This window comes from Diachasma alloeum, unplaced genomic scaffold (genome assembly GCF_001412515.2).
Source record: "Diachasma alloeum isolate Michigan unplaced genomic scaffold, Dall2.0 Dall_scaffold_00381, whole genome shotgun sequence".
NCBI lineage: Eukaryota > Metazoa > Arthropoda > Insecta > Hymenoptera > Braconidae > Diachasma > Diachasma alloeum.
The window spans coordinates 16,112-42,516 of record NW_021680520.1 but is presented as its reverse complement, the minus strand read 5'-3'; the positions used below and the strand labels follow the sequence as shown (position 1 = coordinate 42,516).

The 26,405-nt window shown below is 37.1% G+C and overlaps 1 long non-coding RNA gene and 3 pseudogenes across 1 annotated transcript; all 4 read right to left on the bottom strand.

Annotated features, from left to right (window-relative positions):
* Positions 1 to 679: 679 nt before the first annotated feature.
* LOC114841407 lies at positions 680 to 2,311 on the bottom strand (annotated as a pseudogene).
* Positions 2,312 to 5,592: 3,281 nt separating this feature from the next.
* Positions 5,593 to 14,723, bottom strand: LOC114841405 (annotated as a pseudogene).
* A 2,012-nt stretch (positions 14,724 to 16,735) lies between these two features.
* On the bottom strand, positions 16,736 to 22,914 carry LOC107041829 (annotated as a pseudogene).
* Positions 22,915 to 22,925: 11 nt separating this feature from the next.
* LOC107041837 lies at positions 22,926 to 24,387 on the bottom strand. Its single transcript, XR_001461094.1, has 3 exons — positions 24,320 to 24,387; positions 23,121 to 23,252; positions 22,926 to 23,014 (listed from the first exon to the last, which is right to left on the bottom strand). It is a non-coding gene; the product is annotated as an uncharacterized LOC107041837 (long non-coding RNA).
* Positions 24,388 to 26,405: the final 2,018 nt, after the last annotated feature.

Sequence of the window (26,405 nt, the reverse complement as noted above, 5' to 3'; positions counted from 1 at the left end):
AAATCCTTAGAGAGCAGTGAACCAAATAACCAAGAAGCTACTCTCTGAAGCAACAAATATAAAAATGAAAAGTATATTGTAAATTATATCTGAAGAATGTAAAATGTTAATTTTCAAAAATGTGATTTTTCAATAAATCGATGAGAAAAGCAAAAATGTGAAGTATTGTCGTTATTAAACTACCCTCCCCATTCAATCTATACGAGTTTAGAAAGCTCTCTGAAATGAGTATAAGAAATCAGAAGTCAGAAATCAGAAATTGAAAATTAACATTCAAACATGGCAATGCAGCAATCAAAGCCCCCAAGCGGAATTGAATCAATTTAACTGTTTTTCAATTATTTTGACAATTGCAAGCGTTGCGTCAAGCCTGCATTGCGTTCATTGTAGAATCTCCTTAACTTATATGATGGCATCCCTCGCCTTCGGTGCGGGCTGCAAACTCATATTCGCCAGAAAAGTTTCTTTTCGGCTTCATCCGCACTGAATTTCCTTGTTGAACCTTTCAACCTTCATCCGACCTACTTAGCTGTTCATATCTTCTTCAAAGAGTAATTCAACCGTACTATTTCAAATGGAACCGTCTGCAAGTGGACCCTTTCATATATATTCGTATTCAATAGCTGAATGAAAAGTCAAAAAATTCACTTTGATTTTGGACTTAAATTCTGTGATAGAATCATCGATTGGACAGCATCACCGTGAAGAACGAAAACGAACTTTTCAAGACCTAGAAAATTATAGAAAATTTATTTACATAAAGTATTTTCAAAAGACTCATGAATGCTGCACTATGTCTCACTTTCCCAAAACTCTCCATATTCTGAGGGTAAAATTTCGCAGCGGTCTGGTTTTGGTTTCATGCTACGCATCAACATGATGGATATTAGTCTTTGCGCCTTGAGAGACATCGCAGACCAATTGCAACTGTAACTGAGATGAAAATTTGGAAAGAAAAAATCGTAATTTCATTTAATTTTCCTAATTTACTAGTACGTACATTCTTTCCGATACTCAACTGCTATGATCAAATAATTCTTGGCCTGGTATACTTATGAATAACAAGTGGAGAATCACGCCACTCCAAAATGTAGCGTATCTAATCACTTCGACTGGCTCATCCATTTTCATAATTATCTGAAATTATTTTATGGTGTATAATGATGCAGGTAAGAGTTCTTATAGAAGCCTAACATGACTACATACTTCAAGTCCTGTAATGCTGATTAGTATCATGGCTAGCAAAACTACGATCCCATACATTATCGTAAATGACGTTTCAATGGATTCCGCCAATCTGTTGAATGATAATGGCTAAATAGAATGGCTTTGACAGGTCGATTTATTCCAGGTGTAAAGTGTCATCAATGAAGGATGTTTTGGATCAGAAAAGGCCACAATGTAAATGCATACGTTATGGCGCGATGATGTATTATTATGCCGTCACATAGGATTTTATATTTCCGCTCTGAAGGAAAATCTGCCTGGATCTGTTGTAACATTTCCCTACGTATTGGAAACAAAACATGAGATAAATATATGATAAAGTATTGTTCGTTTGAAAATATAGCTAAAGAAAATTCACCCAACAGCTTCAAACAGTCAACAACAATGTCGGACTATGATTGAAATGAAAGTATCGGTTGTTACTGAATAATATACCACGATCGTCACAGTAAACAACCCATGCATTGTTATCATAAAATGATAGTCATTCGCATTGATGCCGAAGACAGAGTAATCGGTTTGCAACACAAATATTTTTGGTCTTGATTCGTTGAGAGGAAAGATCATATCAAGGATTAGTGGCTTCAAAGGAAACAGACAGAAAATTACTACTGCAGAGTAGAGGATAACTGAAATAGAAAATGTACAAAAAAATTTTCGTTTGAATGTTTGACATATGAAAATGTTCATATTAACAAATTTAAAGCAGAAACTCAACCCAGAGACACTTCGACATGAGACTTTTGAAAAGGAAACTTTTCAAGCGATGAATCGATCTGAACTACTTCAGCATTCGCTGATTTTTGATAATTCAGCATATGTATGTTATTATCGGTATAGAATTGAAGAGGGTCTCGAGCATGACGGAAGTTCCTTCGGAAAAGAATAAGTAAAAATTGGAAAAGAAATTCACCATGTGCCACATTCCTAGAATTTCTCCAGTATCTAGTCTCATTAGTTCTACAAGTCCGAAAATGATATCATTATCTATCGAATTATAAATTCCATGAAAAATATATACATAATTTGAACTCAAAAAATCCGATATGGACAATATAAGGAGAGTCTAACCTAGGTATTTCATCTTATTTCTATTGCGAAATCGATTTCTCCAAGTTTCATGACACTTAGAAGAAAAATTGAAATTTCATGGACAGTCCATCAGTAATTTTCAGGAAAGTGGCATTGAATGCGATTTAATGGAAAGAAAATAATAAAATTTTAGAGTTCATGGAAAAATCAATGAAATTCCGAAGGTTTTTGGAGCGTTGAGATGAAAATTCCTCAACCTACTTAAAATTTTAATAAATTAACGAATATTTAATGCCGTATGGTGATGAATTTTCAATGAATCATATTTGCCGGAAATTTCCTGATCTTGCCTATTCTTTAAGAAAAAATTGAGCCGAAACTGATAGTTCTCCTTCATTTTTCCATAAAATTCAAAATTTTCAAGAACGAAATTCATTGAAATTTCAGTGGAACTAAAATGTCATAAAAATTTCTGAAAAGTGTACTGGAAATTTTAGCCAAAAATTGTTATTTTGAGCCCTGAGAGTTGGTTATTAGATGATTGGTTAACCGTGTTATTTCCGGAGAAAGATTTTCGCGTCGAAAGGACATGTTTTAATCGTCACATTAAAATCAAAGCTAAAATTATTAGATTTTATAATTATTGGACGACGCAAAGTTTTATACTCTTACCTTTTTCTAAAATACAAAAGGAAAAAGGTTTGATTTAGGGATAGGGCTTGAGTTGAGACTAATCTCTAATCAACTAAATTAATTTAATCAAATTTGGAGTTATAATGGGAATCAAATTTGAATTTAAATATATTTTGTATAACTATTCGGTTTACAAAAACATAAGCGTGATTTTACAGAAATCTATGTAGCTAAAATTCCTATCCCTGGAATGATCTGAAGGATTCAAATTTAGGTTTACAAATTTTGTTACTCACAATTCGGTCTGTTATTTGGTAATTATTCGATGTTTGTAGATCCCTGGGTCAATCCGTAATTTCCTCACCAGCAATTAGTCGCGCTAAAGGCTATTATGGATACTTTCACGGAAACACTTTCTTCTACTCGTTGATATTTTAATGAATTTTGATAGTTGAATTTGAAGATTTTAAGAGTTTGGTTGCGACTGTTCACAACGCGTCACAATAAACGAATTCCTTATTTGTAAGAAAAGTCACCACTCTCGATTAAAGAAATTTTATTCACTGATAATTTCAATTGTTCCTAACTTACTATTAATTCAGTACTATCCCGCGTAATCGAAGGAAGGATTGAAAAACCGGACCGATTAAATGAACTATTTCCACCAGAATTGTTACTTTTTATATGAATTTTGGAGTCACTTGTCACATGGGCTCCAACGAGTCCATTTTTAATTGGTGGAAAATGCCGTATGACTTTTCCCACTCCTTTGATTTTTCTGGGGAAGTAGTTCATTCGGTTTTTGGGGTTTCAATTAATCGGTTTTCAATCGCTCTTTCGCGTGCGAATCTTAGTATTGGGTAATTGGGGCATGCTGAGTATGGCATTTCATCACTTTTGAACTCGATTCCGGTGTCTTTGGAATTTTTAATCGAGTTCAAGTGATGAAATGCACTCGATTTACTTTACAATTGTTGATTTGGTTCCTAATTATTTTTCACATAAAATTATTCTAGCCTTAAAGTTTTCTAGTACAAAATTTTGGACATTACAACCGACTTGTTGATTTTCCAAATGGCGGTATCTAAGGGGGTAGGGCTTTGAGTTTCTTATTCCAAGTTCTCCGGATAAAAGATTGCATTCTTTCTTGGAGAAATTTGGTGACTTTGTTGAGGAGAGGTTTAAGGCTGATAGGGTAACGGGTGGACTGCCAGAAGTTTCGGACTTTATTTTTTTCCTTAATGAGATTCTTCAAAGCAGGGAGACTTGTTGATGAAACGGTTAGTGTTGGGGATTCGTTTCTCTGCTCTCTCAAGGAAGAAGGTAGAGAACAAAGAAATAGTTGGATCCATGTCTTCGGCAGACTGAATGGAAGGATTTGCTGTATATGTAGATAGTTTCATCGAGTTCATTTTTGAATGCAGCTAAGCGCAGGAGGATTTCTGGTTGAACAGCATATAACGGACACGGTAAGTAGGTGATCGGAGGGGGTTCGTGCAAGACTAAGAAGTTGTTAATCTGTCTGAGCTAGTTAGTGATGAGTAGGTGAATAGTGCTAGGGGTAGCCCGGTCCGGCAATAATGGGTAGATTCACATGTGGCGAAGAGGTGGTATGGATTCGATGTAAAGAATTCAGTGCGGAAGGAGCCTGATTTATTGGGATGGTAGACGTGCAAGTTGGATCTTTGGAGTAAAAATCTCCAATAGATGTGACCGATTGGTTATTAGAGGAATTATATATGGTGTGACGTAATTTCCTGAGGTTCGTGGAACCCTCGATCCACTACGTAGCTCTTCGACGCACTTCAACCCTGAAACAACAAATAAGTCAAGCGCCAGGTCGTTATTACCAGAACGACTACTGGAACGAAACGAACAACCAAAACCAGAATTTCCAGAATAATCCCAAGCTTCGAAACGGTCTCCCGCTAACTCAGACCGAAGAACGGCGTGAAAGTCACTGGTGAAGCTTAGATTAAAGTGTGACTAGGTACTGATCGAATAAATAAATTTAACTCAACATTGCGGGGAAAATCACAATATTTAATCAGGCTTAGATGACTCGATACAATAAAAAAAAATTAGTTTCTTGGAAAACCCCCTTTGGTTATTTCGATCGATCAACGATCATGAGGCTTCGATAGTTACTAAATCTACAATTGTCAAAGGAATAAAGAATTCTGATAGAAAATAAGGAAGTAAAATACCCAGTCAATTTAGTCAAAAGAGATCCCGATAGCNTGAAATGAGTATAAGAAATCAGAAGTCAGAAATCAGAAATTGAAAATTAACATTCAAACATGGCAATGCAGCAATCAAAGCCCCCAAGCGGAATTGAATCAATTTAACTGTTTTTCAATTATTTTGACAATTGCAAGCGTTGCGTCAAGCCTGCATTGCGTTCATTGTAGAATCTCCTTAACTTATATGATGGCATCCCTCGCCTTCGGTGCGGGCTGCAAACTCATATTCGCCAGAAAAGTTTCTTTTCGGCTTCATCCGCACTGAATTTCCTTGTTGAACCTTTCAACCTTCATCCGACCTACTTAGCTGTTCATATCTTCTTCAAAGAGTAATTCAACCGTACTATTTCAAATGGAACCGTCTGCAAGTGGACCCTTTCATATATATTCGTATTCAATAGCTGAATGAAAAGTCAAAAAATTCACTTTGATTTTGGACTTAAATTCTGTGATAGAATCATCGATTGGACAGCATCACCGTGAAGAACGAAAACGAACTTTTCAAGACCTAGAAAATTATAGAAAATTTATTTACATAAAGTATTTTCAAAAGACTCATGAATGCTGCACTATGTCTCACTTTCCCAAAACTCTCCATATTCTGAGGGTAAAATTTCGCAGCGGTCTGGTTTTGGTTTCATGCTACGCATCAACATGATGGATATTAGTCTTTGCGCCTTGAGAGACATCGCAGACCAATTGCAACTGTAACTGAGATGAAAATTTGGAAAGAAAAAATCGTAATTTCATTTAATTTTCCTAATTTACTAGTACGTACATTCTTTCCGATACTCAACTGCTATGATCAAATAATTCTTGGCCTGGTATACTTATGAATAACAAGTGGAGAATCACGCCACTCCAAAATGTAGCGTATCTAATCACTTCGACTGGCTCATCCATTTTCATAATTATCTGAAATTATTTTATGGTGTATAATGATGCAGGTAAGAGTTCTTATAGAAGCCTAACATGACTACATACTTCAAGTCCTGTAATGCTGATTAGTATCATGGCTAGCAAAACTACGATCCCATACATTATCGTAAATGACGTTTCAATGGATTCCGCCAATCTGTTGAATGATAATGGCTAAATAGAATGGCTTTGACAGGTCGATTTATTCCAGGTGTAAAGTGTCATCAATGAAGGATGTTTTGGATCAGAAAAGGCCACAATGTAAATGCATACGTTATGGCGCGATGATGTATTATTATGCCGTCACATAGGATTTTATATTTCCGCTCTGAAGGAAAATCTGCCTGGATCTGTTGTAACATTTCCCTACGTATTGGAAACAAAACATGAGATAAATATATGATAAAGTATTGTTCGTTTGAAAATATAGCTAAAGAAAATTCACCCAACAGCTTCAAACAGTCAACAACAATGTCGGACTATGATTGAAATGAAAGTATCGGTTGTTACTGAATAATATACCACGATCGTCACAGTAAACAACCCATGCATTGTTATCATAAAATGATAGTCATTCGCATTGATGCCGAAGACAGAGTAATCGGTTTGCAACACAAATATTTTTGGTCTTGATTCGTTGAGAGGAAAGATCATATCAAGGATTAGTGGCTTCAAAGGAAACAGACAGAAAATTACTACTGCAGAGTAGAGGATAACTGAAATAGAAAATGTACAAAAAAATTTTCGTTTGAATGTTTGACATATGAAAATGTTCATATTAACAAATTTAAAGCAGAAACTCAACCCAGAGACACTTCGACATGAGACTTTTGAAAAGGAAACTTTTCAAGCGATGAATCGATCTGAACTACTTCAGCATTCGCTGATTTTTGATAATTCAGCATATGTATGTTATTATCGGTATAGAATTGAAGAGGGTCTCGAGCATGACGGAAGTTCCTTCGGAAAAGAATAAGTAAAAATTGGAAAAGAAATTCACCATGTGCCACATTCCTAGAATTTCTCCAGTATCTAGTCTCATTAGTTCTACAAGTCCGAAAATGATATCATTATCTATCGAATTATAAATTCCATGAAAAATATATACATAATTTGAACTCAAAAAATCCGATATGGACAATATAAGGAGAGTCTAACCTAGGTATTTCATCTTATTTCTATTGCGAAATCGATTTCTCCAAGTTTCATGACACTTAGAAGAAAAATTGAAATTTCATGGACAGTCCATCAGTAATTTTCAGGAAAGTGGCATTGAATGCGATTTAATGGAAAGAAAATAATAAAATTTTAGAGTTCATGGAAAAATCAATGAAATTCCGAAGGTTTTTGGAGCGTTGAGATGAAAATTCCTCAACCTACTTAAAATTTTAATAAATTAACGAATATTTAATGCCGTATGGTGATGAATTTTCAATGAATCATATTTGCCGGAAATTTCCTGATCTTGCCTATTCTTTAAGAAAAAATTGAGCCGAAACTGATAGTTCTCCTTCATTTTTCCATAAAATTCAAAATTTTCAAGAACGAAATTCATTGAAATTTCAGTGGAACTAAAATGTCATAAAAATTTCTGAAAAGTGTACTGGAAATTTTAGCCAAAAATTGTTATTTTGAGCCCTGAGAGTTGGTTATTAGATGATTGGTTAACCGTGTTATTTCCGGAGAAAGATTTTCGCGTCGAAAGGACATGTTTTAATCGTCACATTAAAATCAAAGCTAAAATTATTAGATTTTATAATTATTGGACGACGCAAAGTTTTATACTCTTACCTTTTTCTAAAATACAAAAGGAAAAAGGTTTGATTTAGGGATAGGGCTTGAGTTGAGACTAATCTCTAATCAACTAAATTAATTTAATCAAATTTGGAGTTATAATGGGAATCAAATTTGAATTTAAATATATTTTGTATAACTATTCGGTTTACAAAAACATAAGCGTGATTTTACAGAAATCTATGTAGCTAAAATTCCTATCCCTGGAATGATCTGAAGGATTCAAATTTAGGTTTACAAATTTTGTTACTCACAATTCGGTCTGTTATTTGGTAATTATTCGATGTTTGTAGATCCCTGGGTCAATCCGTAATTTCCTCACCAGCAATTAGTCGCGCTAAAGGCTATTATGGATACTTTCACGGAAACACTTTCTTCTACTCGTTGATATTTTAATGAATTTTGATAGTTGAATTTGAAGATTTTAAGAGTTTGGTTGCGACTGTTCACAACGCGTCACAATAAACGAATTCCTTATTTGTAAGAAAAGTCACCACTCTCGATTAAAGAAATTTTATTCACTGATAATTTCAATTGTTCCTAACTTACTATTAATTCAGTACTATCCCGCGTAATCGAAGGAAGGATTGAAAAACCGGACCGATTAAATGAACTATTTCCACCAGAATTGTTACTTTTTATATGAATTTTGGAGTCACTTGTCACATGGGCTCCAACGAGTCCATTTTTAATTGGTGGAAAATGCCGTATGACTTTTCCCACTCCTTTGATTTTTCTGGGGAAGTAGTTCATTCGGTTTTTGGGGTTTCAATTAATCGGTTTTCAATCGCTCTTTCGCGTGCGAATCTTAGTATTGGGTAATTGGGGCATGCTGAGTATGGCATTTCATCACTTTTGAACTCGATTCCGGTGTCTTTGGAATTTTTAATCGAGTTCAAGTGATGAAATGCACTCGATTTACTTTACAATTGTTGATTTGGTTCCTAATTATTTTTCACATAAAATTATTCTAGCCTTAAAGTTTTCTAGTACAAAATTTTGGACATTACAACCGACTTGTTGATTTTCCAAATGGCGGTATCTAAGGGGGTAGGGCTTTGAGTTTCTTATTCCAAGTTCTCCGGATAAAAGATTGCATTCTTTCTTGGAGAAATTTGGTGACTTTGTTGAGGAGAGGTTTAAGGCTGATAGGGTAACGGGTGGACTGCCAGAAGTTTCGGACTTTATTTTTTTCCTTAATGAGATTCTTCAAAGCAGGGAGACTTGTTGATGAAACGGTTAGTGTTGGGGATTCGTTTCTCTGCTCTCTCAAGGAAGAAGGTAGAGAACAAAGAAATAGTTGGATCCATGTCTTCGGCAGACTGAATGGAAGGATTTGCTGTATATGTAGATAGTTTCATCGAGTTCATTTTTGAATGCAGCTAAGCGCAGGAGGATTTCTGGTTGAACAGCATATAACGGACACGGTAAGTAGGTGATCGGAGGGGGTTCGTGCAAGACTAAGAAGTTGTTAATCTGTCTGAGCTAGTTAGTGATGAGTAGGTGAATAGTGCTAGGGGTAGCCCGGTCCGGCAATAATGGGTAGATTCACATGTGGCGAAGAGGTGGTATGGATTCGATGTAAAGAATTCAGTGCGGAAGGAGCCTGATTTATTGGGATGGTAGACGTGCAAGTTGGATCTTTGGAGTAAAAATCTCCAATAGATGTGACCGATTGGTTATTAGAGGAATTATATATGGTGTGACGTAATTTCCTGAGGTTCGTGGAACCCTCGATCCACTACGTAGCTCTTCGACGCACTTCAACCCTGAAACAACAAATAAGTCAAGCGCCAGGTCGTTATTACCAGAACGACTACTGGAACGAAACGAACAACCAAAACCAGAATTTCCAGAATAATCCCAAGCTTCGAAACGGTCTCCCGCTAACTCAGACCGAAGAACGGCGTGAAAGTCACTGGTGAAGCTTAGATTAAAGTGTGACTAGGTACTGATCGAATAAATAAATTTAACTCAACATTGCGGGGAAAATCACAATATTTAATCAGGCTTAGATGACTCGATACAATAAAAAAAAATTAGTTTCTTGGAAAACCCCCTTTGGTTATTTCGATCGATCAACGATCATGAGGCTTCGATAGTTACTAAATCTACAATTGTCAAAGGAATAAAGAATTCTGATAGAAAATAAGGAAGTAAAATACCCAGTCAATTTAGTCAAAAGAGATCCCGATAGCGAAATTGAAAGATCTAACCATCCCAAAAAGTCAGAAACAAATAATGTCAAAGAGGAAAATGAAAATCAGAATCAAAACATTGTCAATAATAATCATGTAGATTGAGCAACACTGAACGATCGAAACCCAAGAATTCGTCCACATGACAAGTAAAGCTGGCTGTCCGAAACAAATATGAAAAACCAAGACAACGGGCCAGCGAAACGAAGCAAAGTCACGAGACACAAAAGAAACCTACGTTCAATGTCCTTCACTGAATATTAACCGACAGCGAGAGTGTTCGCCTAACACAAATTCATTCAGACGCAACACTAACTAATTTTCCAAGTATCGTTTCAAAAATAAAATATTCATAAAATAATTGTCGCTCACAACATGAAACACGAGAGCCCGAAACTCTACGAACTAAATCAATGTCGCGAGACAACCGAAATCGAATGATCAAACACATTAATTCCGAATACGCACGAGAGAGAGACAAAAAAGACCCACTAATCAATTACTGATCAGAGTGACTAGGACTCTATCTGGCAATTATCTCGAAACTCTAAAAGTCCTACGGGACTAAGATGCACAAAACATCTGTTCAAAACTCTAAAATTGGCCAAAGTCCTACTCACGACAAATTCACACAGATGCGTCATACAGAGTTGTAGCCATCCCGCTCATCCAGCAGTCCACCTCGGTGTCTCCGGAAAATGTCTCCAAAAACTCCTCCAATCCGAGTCCTCGGAACCTTCCTCCAGACAAATCCACTCGGGGCTTCTTCCACAGGTTTATTTGTCCTTCCAGACGCCATCAGGCTCCCCAAAACTCCGAAACTAACGCAATAAAAACTCCAAAAATTGATCAAACACAATGTATGGCGAAACCATCAAACGGGAAGTGAGGTTCGTTTTCCCAGCGACACCACGCTGGACCGTGAAAACGCGGCAATGAGGCTCATTGCCTGCTCGTTCCGTTCACTTCTCCAATCAGTTTCCGAACAACTAGAATCTGTCGCTCACATGGCCGAACCAAGTCCGTCGGCGCATGCGCAGTGACTTCTCCACCGTTGTTTATTCCAAAACAACTTATCAAAAATACCAAATAAATCCGAACGTCCTCTGACATTCTTCCAAATCATTCTCCAGACCATTCTGTTCCCAAAAGACCATCCAACTCAACCTCCTTCTGATTTTGGCGAAATCCTCCACTCTCCCTTCCGTATCGAACCAGTCGGACTCCTACGTCACGTTTTCCCTAGAGTTGCCCGAGAGCTGGTGACCTCTGGCAATCCGAAGACCCATGAGGCTCGCATCACGAACTCGAAGTGTCCTGAAGTCTCTCGACGATTCCCGGAGACGTTGCCACCTCAGTCCCACGATGTCGGCGCCAGATTCGATTCAAACAATACAGAAGGAAATACAAAACAAATAATTAACAAAATATAATTAACAAAATATAAAATAGTTCACCTCTCTCTTGACTCTCGCTGTCGGTTGGTGACTTCCCGTCTGGTGATTTTTAAATTAGAAACCCACACGCGAAACGGTCGAATAAAGAAATACTATTTGTGACGGAAAATAACACGTCACAATGGAATAAATATGGATGATTTTGTGGCTGGTGGAGGAGATGGAAATGGCTGTGTATTCTGTGGAGAACTGAAAGTCGTGCGGGAGAGGAGAGTAGTTAAAAGAATTATGGATGGCAATGGCTACGTCTCCGCTTGTGTGTCCTAAGACCATTTTTTGTTAAGTTTGAGGTTTGGTTTTAAGAACAAGACTATCTGATTGTTCTGGCTTTCCAATAATGAGATAAGTTCGTATTTATGCAAGGTGAAACTACTTATATTTAGGATTAACGTATTAGTGTCGTTATGAAAAGCCATTTTTCAAGACAGAATCTTTTTCAAAGACATTAGAGTATTCATGAATAATTTGTAAGAACTCTATTCCATTCTGGGATTTTTTCAACTTGTTCGTCATATCGCAAAGTTGATCAAGAACGTTGAAAATTTCAAGTTTTTCCAAGTCAAGGAAAATTGATTCTGCCTCGGATATCATGTCTCTTATTTTAATCTTTATATTTATTCTATTCATTTTATCATTGATTATCGTAGTTTCTTGATGCTGGCTTTAATGACATACGGGGTTAATGACCGGACTAGCTGGTCTCTGAAGTTTGTTTACGCTCTGCGATTACCCTCTAGTAGAAATTGTGATAGGCTCTGCGACGTTGATTGTCGCAGCGACATTCACGCATGGAGTGTGCTGCCGTACTCCGCGGTTGGGTCGCTGCTGGAACCCTATGCGACACTGACGCAGTGCGCTCCTATTTTTTCATTTTATCGATAATAATAATCATGAATTAGTTGCGAACGATTATTATCCACTAACAAATTGTTAATCTTTCAATAATTGATTCGAATTAATACGTATAATCTGAAATTTGTGAATCTTTAATTGACGGGATTTGAAAGTAGAGCGGATACAGATATGTCCATCCTACTGCGTACCTTTGAAGGTACTTCGCCGCGAAAGGCAATGTCGCGCATCAACTTACGCCGCGACGTTCCGCATCCTTCCTACCCAGCAGCCACAGTTGGCAATGTCCTAATAGAATATTTTTAAAGGTCGTAAAATATACCTAGGTTCCTAACTGATTTATGACCCATTTGTGACCCCTCATTGCTACCGCCATCCCCTGTTCATCAAATTTGAGAACCCCAACACGGTCAGTAGATGACGCTTGCGTAAATTGGCAGAAGATTTGAAAAGGAAACGTTGGTGATACCGCAAAAAGTCGAGCGTCTTATATGCATCTTGAGAATCATAAATGGCGTTTTTATGGAACAAAATGTCACAAAAATCAAACAAAAGAGGTAAATAAAGTAATTACAGGGGTCATGTGGGGGCAGCAAGTGGCGTCTTCACAAACGTCAAACAGGGGAGACGAATGATGTGAACATATAAAGGGTGAAATGAGGGAGATAAGTGGAGTAAACGTAAGGGTCAAATGGGGCAAGCGAGTGGAGTGATTAAACGGCGGAGACAAATGGAGTGAACATAAGGGTCAAGAAAAAGTAAAGGATAAGAATAATCAGGAAGGTCAAGCTGGAGAGATGAATGGAGTGATGAAGCAGGAAAAATGGTGGGAAGTATCGAAAGAGAGTTTCTAACTTTCCGTCACAGGAGAAGAAGTTATAGTGATGACCCCGAAAATCAAAAGAGGAAATTTAATGATATCTCCATTTTTTATGACTCCCCGAATTTTTCTACGATATTTTCGAACACGTGTGTGTGTGTTTTTTTTTCTCCTTTGTGTCCAAGAAAAAATGCCTACGCACGATAGTGGATTTCATGATTAGCATCACACCAGGGATAGCCATATCTATAAATTCTAACTGCCGTTAATTCATTAATATGACTCTTAAATTTTAATCATTGAAGTAATCATCAATTTAAATATTCAAAATCCGAATTATCGGAGTTATCGGAGAACATTTTTCTCCATGTATTATATCTGTAGATAGTGGAAACCCTACGGTTAATTCATTAAATTCAGATATCTAATGTGGGATTCGGTGAAGGATAGAAAGGTTTTGTAATGTAAAACACTCGGAATTAACGTATAAATCGAATTGAATTTATTCACAGCAAACGCGGCTTTGTGTGTACACCCTGAGAGCTGTAACTATAGTGTGAGGTCCCGCGACAACGGTATTAGATCATCCGATCGAGGTTGTCCGAATTATTACGAATCGTCGCGAGGATGTCTCGCGACAAGGACAGCGATATATCGGCGATACGTGTCACGGTACGAAATTCGGCTGCTAAGCCGAGCTCGAAAACAATACATTGAAATGGTGTGAAATAAATATAAAAGTAGCTTCGCTACATTTAATATTCAAATAGAATCAAGATATTTCATATTTGACGGAAATATGTTAAATTCAAGAATAACGACTCTCTACCTTGGGAAGTAATTTGCGGGAGGTTGTTATTATTCGAATATTTGTTGAAGACAACTGATTTGTTGAAGGGGGAAAGAAACTCCTTATAAAATCAATGATATAAATAATATACCCATATAGATCTGTGGTTCGTAAGTAGCCCTTTTCAGCAAAAGTTCGAATAGTTCCAACAACTGATTCATCCACAATGGACCAATCCTCTCTTATGGAATTTAGAATTATTTCAATCTGTTACAATGGGCAAATAAAACGTATATAATTTAAATAGGATTGTTTTATAGCATTCGTTGTGCATGAGTTTAATACGAACCCGTTTTTTCCTTTTTATAAAGAAGCCAAATTTTACAAATCCTATAGCAACCAACAATTGATGTAAGATTGCAGTCGCCAGATCCTCTAGATTGTCACACACTTTAATGAAAAATGCGAACTGAAGAAATAATGACATTACTCAGCTATGTGATGATTTCAAGTCTCAACAAACTTGGAAAGTACTGTTATGTTAGTACATCCTCTAAAATGATACGATACCTGTGGTATCACTACCGTTAGCAATGACAGAACAACAAGAAATTGTATAATAATTCTTGACCGTTTCGGATATTCCGGCCATACTCCAAGTGTCATCAGAAGAATCTTATTTCGTTGGTAATATCCATCGAAAAAAATATCTATGTCACCCCCCCAGATGTTTCCAGTTTTAAGTGGTGTTGCCACCATTGTACTTTCACAAAAGTCGTTGTGCTTATACTACAGTTCGCGAGCAACTAATGCACCATTTCCGCAGTGATGTTCCCAACCTTATTCCTTATTCTGAAACGAATTAGTATAATATTTGATTGTCACCTCACCTTACCGTAGCGGCACTGTAATATCGCTGGATGCTATCGATCGAAGTCTTCCAAGTAGCCATTTGCCACTCTGAAATGAATTTCTACATGTTTCTTTATTATGTGCAATTTTCTTATTCTACTCAACTCTTTCATTATAGAGACCATCACTGGAAGCATAATACAACTTTCCCAGTCGAAATTGACCATTTATGGCTGCGATGTCTTACCACCTTTACAATATCTACTGGTCATTACCCCATTCAGTGACCGCTTGCTTCCTTCTCTGCAAGATTCTTAATAATAGTCAATATTTCTATGAATTGCGAAAAATAGGAAACTACATGGTATCGTTCTTCGTATCGAACCGCGAAAGACATACATACGGTGGCTTCGACTCCAGAACACTTGGCTCCCACGTGCTCTGCTTGCTGCTTCAAATTGAGTCGATCGTCGATCATCCTCAGGTACCGAATGAACTGCTGGGAAGTGAGTTCCTAGTTCCCGCCGTGCAGCGTTATAGTCTCGACTTGCCTTCTGCTTTTGATCAAATTGACCTCTGTTTTGTGCTCTGCCAGTTGCAGATCGACGATTTCCATCCAGCGACGAATTGCTCTGAAGGTTATGTTGAAAACAAGTTTGATCTCCGCCACATATTTTCCCATAACGACTACGGGCACGTCAACCGCAAACCCCACGAGATTCACATCACGCGTTAAACTTAGTTTCAGGGGGCCTATCGTGAAGAGAAAACGAAGGGATCACACCGCGTGATCACGTGATCGCTTCACCCCGTGTTCCCATATTTCCATATATTTTAAACAGAGAAATACGGAGCGTGGACTATCGAATTTTGGAATTTTGATTCGGAGTACCGCATGAAGAGGTTATGTATTAAAATTAATTGATAAATTAAACTTGATAATACATTAATTAATAACTAAGACTTGATAGTTTAATGGAGAGAGTGTGGAGATAATGGTAATTAAAAAAAAAAAATTCTTAACCAATAGTTAAATTTCGGAGTTGATGGTGTTGGAGTGTTTCCCTGATGTCCAAGGAGTTGTGACTTCTTTGGAGGACCTTCTGTGCAGAACAATTGTAAATAATAAGAAAACATGTAAAAAAAATATAACAGTTGTAATTTATGAAAAAAAGAATCATCGATAAATTGCAATTAAGTGTAATTAAAGTTTTACAATTGTTCTGCACAGAAGGTCCTCCAAAGAAGTTACAACCCCTTGGACATCAGGGAAATACTCCACTTAACAGCATCAACTCCGAAATTTAACTATTGGTTAAGAAATTATTTTTTTTAAAATCACCATTATCTTCACAATCTTTTCATTAAACTATCAAGTCTTAGTTATTTATCAATTCATTACCAAGCTTAATTTCTCAATTAATTTTAATACATAACCTCTTCATGGGGTACTCCGAATTAAAATTCTAAAATTCGATAGTCCACCTTCCGTATTTCTCGGTTCAAAAATATGCGGAAATATGGGAACACGGGATGAAGCGATCACGTGATCACGCGGTGTGATCCTTTCGTTTTTTCTTCGCGATAGGCCCCCTGAACCCTGAGGAACCCCTCTAGTGACGCTGTACGGGGCCACACTCCGTGTCGTACTTGAGACCTTCCAGTGGAATAATGATCCACCATTTCCCACAAGTATTCAGATACGTAGGATTTTACCAGAGGCAGTACTTCGTTTTGCCCTTGAGCCATTTAATACCGAAAATCTTTTCCCTGGCGGTATTAACGACAAGGTTTGTTTTGACGTTGAAAGCTATCCCTATATACCCTAGGTGGTATGATAGCTGCATTAAATTATAGAAAGAAAAAAAAAGAACAGTTTTATGGGAAAAAGCCTTTCGGCATAAACAACCCAGATTTATTATCAATACACTAAGTTTGGAGGGTTCACTGCGAATCACGGTGACACACGTGTATTCACACACACACATGCATACAACACAATGTATTTGTTCGTTATTTGATAGTTTACGACAACGGCTAGCACGTGTCCACACATATAAAGATTTAACCTACACTAAAAAACTTAATAACGCAGGCTAATTTGGGGGTTAGTTGGTGCAATCGTTGATTGCGTCGTTGGAAGCGTAGCTTCTGTGCCACGTGGAGACACGAAATTGTGTGATTTCGTGACCTCTTTGACGGCCATATTGACAAAAAACAGCGCCTTTAACGATATTTCCTGTTCCCAATACACGCTTCAGTGTCGGTTTTTGCTAACTGACGCCATGGCGTCCGTCGGCGTGCGTACACCCCGTCGAGCGAGAAGGTGCTTGTTGGGTGCTGCCACCATTTACCGCCTACCCATAACCGTCAGCGCCGGCACATACCAGCGACAACGGCGCCCGTAAGGTGCTGCCGCCGCTTGTCGCCAGCATGTGAACGCGGCTTCAAACCCTCGCAGGTGTTACGAAGGTTGATAACATCGAGAATGGATCAAGTTCCCCGAAAAATATACTGGTAGTCGGCTAACAGCAGCTCGACCGCTGGTTCTATTCTCATATGAAAGATGTGTTCGCAAACTTTGCAGCGATAGTTATTTTCTTTGGTTCCAATAGTCATTCTATATAATATTCATATAATTCGAGAGGAAATATGATGGAAATCTTTTCTTCAAAATTCACAAAAATAGTCATAACTACAGTGTTGTAATCCGCCATATGTCCAAAAATAATTTTTTACTTCTGCATATTTTGATTCCGAAAAAGGAAAAATACCGAAAAAGGTATTTCGTATTTTTTCATGCTCTTTCAAATTTATTTCGGTTTATAAAATTCTAAACCACCTTTTTTTTCTTAATAGAAAAACAAATTTTTTCCAGGGGTTATTCAATCTCAAATTTCAATCCTCTAAGGGACTATTACTAGCGATTTTGATCATTTTCCACAACTTGCTAATTACCTTAATGAGCATTGCCCTTTAGTTTTGAATTCTCTACAAGATACATATTTCATAAAAATCGGAGGGGACCCAGGTAGAAAATGTCAGTGTTGGAAAAACGGGCCAAGTGTGGTACAATCCTAGGCTTGCCAAACCTTGGAGCCCAAGCTTGGTCCGAGATTTGGCCATCCTTGAGGACCAGGGCTTGAGTCTCGGGGGAGAGGGGAGTAACCGAGCCTTAGTCGACACATTTGGCCCAGCTTTGGGCCGATCATTGGCATGCCGAAGCTTGACAACCGAGCACCAGCCAGCGGTTGCCCGTAATTTGCTCTTCATGCGTTTTAGGCTCTCTTTTGTCGTTAGTGATTTATGGAATTCCGGTTGAGCATTGGGGCGCTACTTTTTCAATTATCTTCAATGTTTATGTTAGGAATCCACAATAATAAAATTATTTAAGCTCTCTTAGCTCCCTTTTTCTATCTTTTCGGTGGATAATATCCACAATTTTAATGTATTACAAATGGCGAACTATTTGAAAATTATTATAAATGCTCTCTAGAACCTAAAACACGAATAGTTATCGCCAGAAAATGGAGAAAATGCGTACATTTTTTCTAGCTCTCTTTTACGCTGCAAGTCGGGGACTACGAACTTATTTCTCAGGCATTGTCGCGATGCCTGGTAATGATGATCGATGCAGAACTCAGTTTTAAGTAGCAAACAAAACACGTGGGTCCTAAGGCTTCGGAAGTTAGCCATTTTATCGCGCCTCATGTCCTACGTAGAAGGACCTAAGCAGAGGGGACGAGCATTGTTGTTTCAACTAGAGTTGCGGGCCATGAAAACTATATAGTGACTATAGTAGAGTTTTTACGTACTATTACTCTTCTTTCTGAAATTTGACCGAAAATAATTCCCGAAAACAATCCACAAATTATGAGAACAAACGGTCAGAAGAATCATTTGATATTGTCTCCATCACACTTTTTTAACATATTTCCATACTCCCCAAATGACAAAACCTTTACTTTTTCAAGAGCACGAACGATCCATCCCTGGGAACAAAGGATATCACTATTCTTTGTTTAGCTATCCTTTGTTTAGGATAGCTAGTTTGAGGCATTGAGAGAGAGTGTAACGCGAGTGTTTGTCCATACTGGGAAAATTTCAAGTGAATGATATAAACTTCTTCCCTCCTGTTACATTTTCTACCATGTGCTGAATTCGAAAAATATAGATTTATCTCAAGCTGCTTACACTACTATTGACTGTCTCCATAAAGAGTACTCACTATAAATTACATGTAATTTCACATTTTTTTCATTATATATTTGTTGAGCTGTACTGTACAACTGGGTGTACATTTCCGGACCAGTTTCCTTAACCAGAGAAAAGAAATGTCCATTTTCATTCTGGAGTAGAATATAAGGGTGATCAAACTCCTAAAACAAAAGAAAATCATTTATTTATCCTTCATATCAAACGAACTCGAATGAATAATCGTCAAGTTACACTATTAAATACTGAAGGAAGAAGATAATGAAAATTACCATTATTCGACCTTGTTCCATGACGAGCACTTTGTCGCTATCCATGATTGTATTCAAACGGTGAGCTACTGTCAATACAGTACATGATGCAAATTTTGTCCTAATGGTTCGCTGAATGAGTTCATCAGTATGTGGATCAACATTAGCAGTCACTTCATCTAAGATAAGAATCTTATTATTACTCAAGATCGCTCTTGCCAAGCAAATTAGTTGTTCCTGTCCCACACTATAATTCGCTCCTCGCTGGAGAACTTCATTATCTAAACCATGAATTCCGTTAGTAATAACAGTATCTTTCATCTCCACTTCTTTCAATACAGCCCAAAGTGCATCATCGGTGTATGCATTGAAAGGATCAAGATTTTTCCTTAGTGTTCCAGAAAAAAGGACTGGATTTTGGGGAATAATCGAAATGTGTTTTCTGAGACTTTTTAAAGAAATCTATTCTGTATTACGGCCGTCAATTTCAATGCTGCCTTCTACATTTCTTAACCGAAATAGTGCGGAAATGAGAGATGATTTTCCAGCCCCAGAGCGTCCAACAATACCCACTTTATCTTTTGGCTCTATCACTGCATTGAGTCCGTTTAGCACTGGTCGTTCGTTTTCATCATATCTCATAAATACATTTTTGAAGTATATGCGCCCAGCCTGGGGCCAATTCTGTGACGAAGAAATATGTGAATTGATGGAAGGTTTACGATTACCTTTGAATAAATCATTCATATTCCCTATTTTTTCATCCATGCATAAATTATCTTCAGGCGCCATCGACGTATACTCTAGAACTCTCTCAACACAGGTCATCTGATTGACAACTTCAGCGGACTGGCGCATTCCCCATCGGATCCAAGCAGTCATAGAAATTATAACAGTAACTGCAAGACCTACTTCAGATCTTGAATAACCACTGACTATCAACAAGCTGAAGGTAACAATTGTGATAAATGTACAACAAAAAGTATCGAGATAAAATCCAAAAGCAGCATTAGTAACGACAAACATGTACCAGGCTGAGCTATGATTGTCTTGAATGGTATCGAACTCATGCTTCAATATTTTCTGTGTTCCATATGCCCTAATAGTGATCAATCCTGTCAATGTTGTATTTAGGTACGTAAACACTGGTGACTTCAGAACTCCCTCAAGTCTCTTTACATTCACTGCTATTTTAGCATATATTCTCATTAGCCAAGAAGCACCAACGGCTAGAACAGCGAGTGGAATGATAAAGAACGGATTTACAATACATACAATGAGGAATCCTCCCAAAGCAATCAGTATGATGAGCTCGGCATCGTGCAAAGTTTTTGGTAAGAGTTCGTCAATAGCATTAATATCTTTTGAAAATCTATTTAAAATACGACGACTTGGAGTTTTATCGAAGAACTCCATTCCAGTTCGGATGACCGATGCAAATGCTTTGTCATGTAGACGTTGACTCGCATTCATACATAACTGATAGAAAAGCATTGATTGCGTTATACCAATGACAAATATTGATAAGACAATGACTGTATAAATATAAATGTATTTATATGCTGGTTCAATCGGAAAATCCTCGAGAGTTGTAGGATCTTCAGTGGAATTCCCTAATTTTTCTACCTTATACGCATGGTAACGTTTCTCTTCAGGTGTCATCATTGCAGGGAAATACATATCATTTATAGTTAGCGTACATTGGCTTAATATACAGAATATTCCGACGCTGATTATAAAGCACCAGTTGCCACCGGATTTAAAATAATGTGCGATGATCGAACCTTTGACGATACCTCCAGATGTATCTTCTAAATTATCATTGAGGTTGCAATTATGAATTCTCTGTACGCTGCCTCGATCGACGGGCCTGTTCGGATGTTGATTATTCCCCATAGATTCTTTTTCCAACTCAATTTCCTTAGTCGCCATAGAATCACCAGTATTCTGGTCCATTGACCCTGAGGCGAGCAATTTGTAATAAGCCGGACAGTTCTCCATGAAATTACTGAAGCTTTGGAATTGTCTCAATTTGTTCTGTTCTATCAATAAAATTGAATCTGCTGCTTTGACGTATTGCAGTTGATGAGTCACCAAAATTCTAGTTTTTTTCATTAAATATTTTTCAAAACATTCCTTAAATAAATGATTGCTTACATGTGTATCCACAGCGCTCAGTGGATCATCGAAAATGTAAATGTCTGCATTCCGATACACAGCTCTAGCCATATTGATTCTGGCTTTTTGGCCACCAGATAATGAACATCCATGTTCTCCAACAAGTGTTTGGTCGCCTTCGGGAAATTGTTCAAAATCACGTACTAAAGCGCACACATTAACTGTCTCTTGATATCGTTGCTGGTCATATGGTTGACCAAAAAGTATATTCTGCCGTACTGTTGATCCAAATATCCAACTTTCTTGGCTGGTATAGCTAATTGTACCTTTGATATTTATCTCACCTTTCTTGATTGTGATTTCGCCTAAAATTGCGGATAGAGAGAGCTTTTACCAGATCCTACAGAACCAATTACAATATTCATTTTTCCTCTCTCAATAGCGACATTCACGTTCTCCAAAATGCTATACGTTTTTTCGGATTCCCAGGTTGCCGTTAAATTTTTCATTTGAACCACAATGTTATCGTGATGGTTAGATGCTTTCTTGTGATTTATGGGAATAGTCAAATCACTTGCAATAACATGAACCTTTTGGTTGTGGTATTGTAGCGGTTCATCCGGAATATCATTGATTTCACAAATGTCACTTGATAAGTAGCGATTTCCTCCAGTTTCGAACTCATCATACATGAGAAACTCTTGAAGACGACCAATTCCAATAAGGGTGTCAGCTATTTCCGTAATGCCACGCACGAATGTAGCACCCATCACTTCCGCGAGAATTACAAAGTATGAGAAGAAAACGAATACTTTCTCAGCAGATAAGGATTTACCAAAAAGTATCGTACTAATTAGAGTAATGTAGAGACCCATTCGCGGAGTGAAGAGAAAGCATGTTATAAAATATGCGTGAAGCCAATATTTCTTTCGAATCATTTTCAGTTCCATTTTGCGGATGAATGCTATGAGCGAACAGAATGCACTCTCCCACACGTACATTTTGATAACTTGAACACCAGAGATTATTTCATCCATTAGCTGAACACGTTCATCTGTTCTAAGTAGTGTTTCAGAACGGAATCTGGCGGAAAGTTTTCCATTGTATGCTAAAAAAAATGGAAAAAAATTAATTAACTTCAACTAATCATAAATTATAATGAGAAATTAAGTAGATGTAAATTTACATTGAACAGGAACCAAAATTAATATCGTTGTGAAACCAATCAAACCGGTGAATCCAGTTTCAGCATATGAGAAATATCCAATAATTATAGTTACTACCAGCGCTGACCACATATAATGGAGATAGATCACAACCATGTCAAATCGAGCAACATCATTGCTAATTAAATTGACAACTTTTCCTGAGGCCGTTTCGTTTAACGCCGTTGTGCTTAAGCGCAACGCTTTTCGATAAATGACGGAACACAAAGCAGTACGTATTTTTGCGCCAATATGGAAGCCTTCGAACAATTCATGATTTTTCAACGAAACGTAAAGGCAATTGGCCATGCACAGTACGGCTGCAAACAACAGTGCTGTATTGTAAGATACATCTGTATCTTCTTTGAAGTAGAGTAGTAGGTTTCCAATCAATACTGGGGTGCATAATCTGTGTTTTAAAAAATGTAGCAATTATTTAATACAGAGGATGCACAATTATATACGTAATATTTTTTATTTTTTTTTTTCATTAGAATATGCCTTTTTGATAGTACCTGAGGCATTTATTTACAGTATGCAGAAGTCTAAGGATCATGAACTCCCCTAGGAAACATCGAAATAAAGTTTTCCCGAGGTCCGGTTGGCGGTTATATTTTTTGGATTTCGCCACTTCTTGACGCCAATATCTAGAAAATTATGGAATCTCTATGTAACGATTGGTGAATAACTGTATTTTTTTTATGGATCGTTTTGGTTTTGCCGTGTTCAAAAGCGATAGTCGAACAGATTGCACACTTTAGTTCCCAATGGAAGCATTATATTCGTCAAATTTGAAATTTCCTTTTTTTTATGTGACGATGCCTAATTTTGGTCTCAGGAGTTCGAATATACTGTTTTGTATCATGTCCGCATGTATGTATGTATGCATGTGAGCTTTTTTTCAAATTGAGGTTTTTGACGATCATTGAAAAAAGAATCGTCGAAATATTTTCAATTATAGCTTAAAATATTCGTTTCGATATTATCTTATTCGAGTTCGAAGATAGTGGCGATCGCATCATTTGCTTTGAAATAATAGCCTTAAATGCATTCAAACGAGGTTTAATGATGGTTTAGTCGGGATTTAGTTGGAGATTAAACAGGGTTTAACCAAGGTTTCGTCGAGGTTTAGTAAAGGTTCAGTGAAAGTTTAAACCAGTTTAATTTTAATTTAGTCGGCGTCTGTTATATGTTTAACCAGGGCATATGGAGCTCATGTTAGACATTTGGGACATTTACGGATCATATTAAGGTTTCCTGGCTGGTATATCTTCTTCTCCAATTTACCATTCGGAAGCGAATTACTAATTTTTAGCAATAAAACTATACTTGATTTAGACCTGTACAATGGGCCACTTGTTTGAAATCTCATAAGTTTCCTGCCATCAGACATTCGCATGCCTAAAATGTATTAAAACTAGTCAGAGCGAAACAATTCTGGGAAGTGGTTGGAATAACTTTGAAAACAGGTTTAGAAAGAAATACGAAAACCAAAAGTAAAAATTCTCATGTTACAATAGTCACATTCATGGAATGTTGCAATTCATTTCTCTCTTTGAACTTTCAAATCTTTGAACCGCCTGCGGTGAACGAAGTAATCGATTTTCAACTAATAGAAAATAAAATTCAAGAAGCACGTAATTCCCCTTTGTATTCATTATATGGAAAAGCGCTACATCCAACTGAAAAAATATAAATTAATAAATAAATTTACTTCTCTAGTCGATCATCGAGCACCCCTGATTTATCTTTCTCCAAAGGATCATACAGGTCTTCTGGAACTAACATTTTTACGGAAGCATTTCTGAAAAACTTGAGTATCCATCTGAAATGAAACTATAATTAGGTACAGATGACGAGATATATCTGTAGCGAAGCCTTCTAATTCCTGTTTTTGCTTCCGAATGGAAGCTTTGCAATCCTTGAATTTTTCGATTTTCTAATTTTGCCTGGAAATGATGTAGAATGGTCTGAAATGTAAAAATACGAAGTTTGGCGACAATGTCTGTTTGTCCCCCCCCCCCCCCCAACTTTTTGGAAATTAGGTTTTAGAAAATACAACACTAAGAGGGCTAAAAAAATTCAAAAAAATTTGAAATTTTGTCAGATTATAGGTCCTAACTAGGACTAACTCTGAGCGCAGGATCAGCTCGATCGCTCCCGTAGTTCCTGAGAAAAAGCCATTTCTTTTTCAATTTTTTTTGCAAATATCTCAAAAAATAATCGGCCAATTTCATTTTTTTTTTCAAAATGTTCGTCTCAACTCCCTTTATCTGGATCAATCGAAACCTATGGAGCCGTTGCTGCAAAGTTTTTGAGATATTTTCACTTTTCTGTTTTTTTCCCAAAATCGTTGTACGCTCTCTAGCCTTCGCAAAAATGGAGATATCAACTTGAAATTTGGATAGAATCTCTGTCTTATGACAAGGACGGTTGGGATTGAAACTGGGCTAAATCGGCCCAGTGGTTCCGGAGATATTCCATTTTTTATGAAAATCGATTATGTGTAATATCTCGAAAACTAGTAGACCGATTTCACTTTTTTCTTTTCAAAATATTCGCCTTGATGTCCCCTATCCAGATCAATCAGAACCTATGTGGCCGTACCTGCAAAATTTTTGAGATATTTCTACTTTTCTGTTTTTTTCAAAAAATTGTTGTACGCTCTCTAGCCTTCGCAAAAATGGAGATATCAACTTGAAATTTGGACAGGATCTTCATCCTATGACAAGGACGGTTGGGATTGAAACTGGGCTGAATCAGCCCAGTGGTTCCGGAGATATTCCATGTTTTAGGAAAATCGATTATGTGTCATATCTCGACAACTAGTGGACCGATTTCACTTTTTTTTTTCAAAATATTCGCCTTGATGTCCCCTATCCAGATCAATTAGAACCTATACAGCCGTTCTTGCAAAGTTTTTGAGATATTTCCACTTTTCTGTTTTTTTCCAAAAATCGTTGTACGCTCTCTAGCCTTCGCAAAAATGGAGATATCAACTTCAAATTTGGACAGGATCTCCGTCTTATGACAAGGACAGTTTGGATTGAAACTGGGCTGAATCGGCCCAGCAGTTCCGGAGATATTCTATTTTTTATGAAAATCGATTATGTGTAACATCTCGAAAACTAGTGGACCGATTTCACTTTTTTTTTTTCAAAATATTCGCCTTGTTTTTTGCTTCCGAATGGAAGTATTGTAATGGTGCTGTTTTCACATTTTCTAATTTTGATTGGAAATGATGTAGAATGGTCTGAAACGTAAAAATACGAAGTTTGGCGACCATGTCTGTCGGTGTCAATGTCCATTGCTACCTTTGCGGTGGTCGATTTTTGGAAAATTGAAAATTTGGTAAAGATCTGAAATTTTGTCAAATTATAGACCTTAACGAGGACTAACTCTATGCAAAAGTTCAGTCCGATTAATCAAATAGTTTTTGAGAAAAAGCTATTCGTTTTTAAATCGTTTTTCGCTAATATCTTCGAAGCTAGTCAACCGATTTCAATTCTTTTTGTCAAAATATTCGTCTCGATGCCTTCTATCCGAATCAATCAAAACATATATACCCGTTCATACAAAGTTTTCGAGATATTTCCGTTTGTCTGTTTTTTCATCAGGAGGCAGTTATTTCCACTGACATTGTTGATATCTAATCTGAGCGGGTTTGGTGTTTCCATTTTTTTCTTTCTTTAATAGTATTATTACAGATCCATTCGGAAGCTTACTACCAATGGGATTGGTAGAAATGAAAAAAAGAAAAAGAGTTATAACACATAAAGTAACGGTCAGATGGCTTCGGC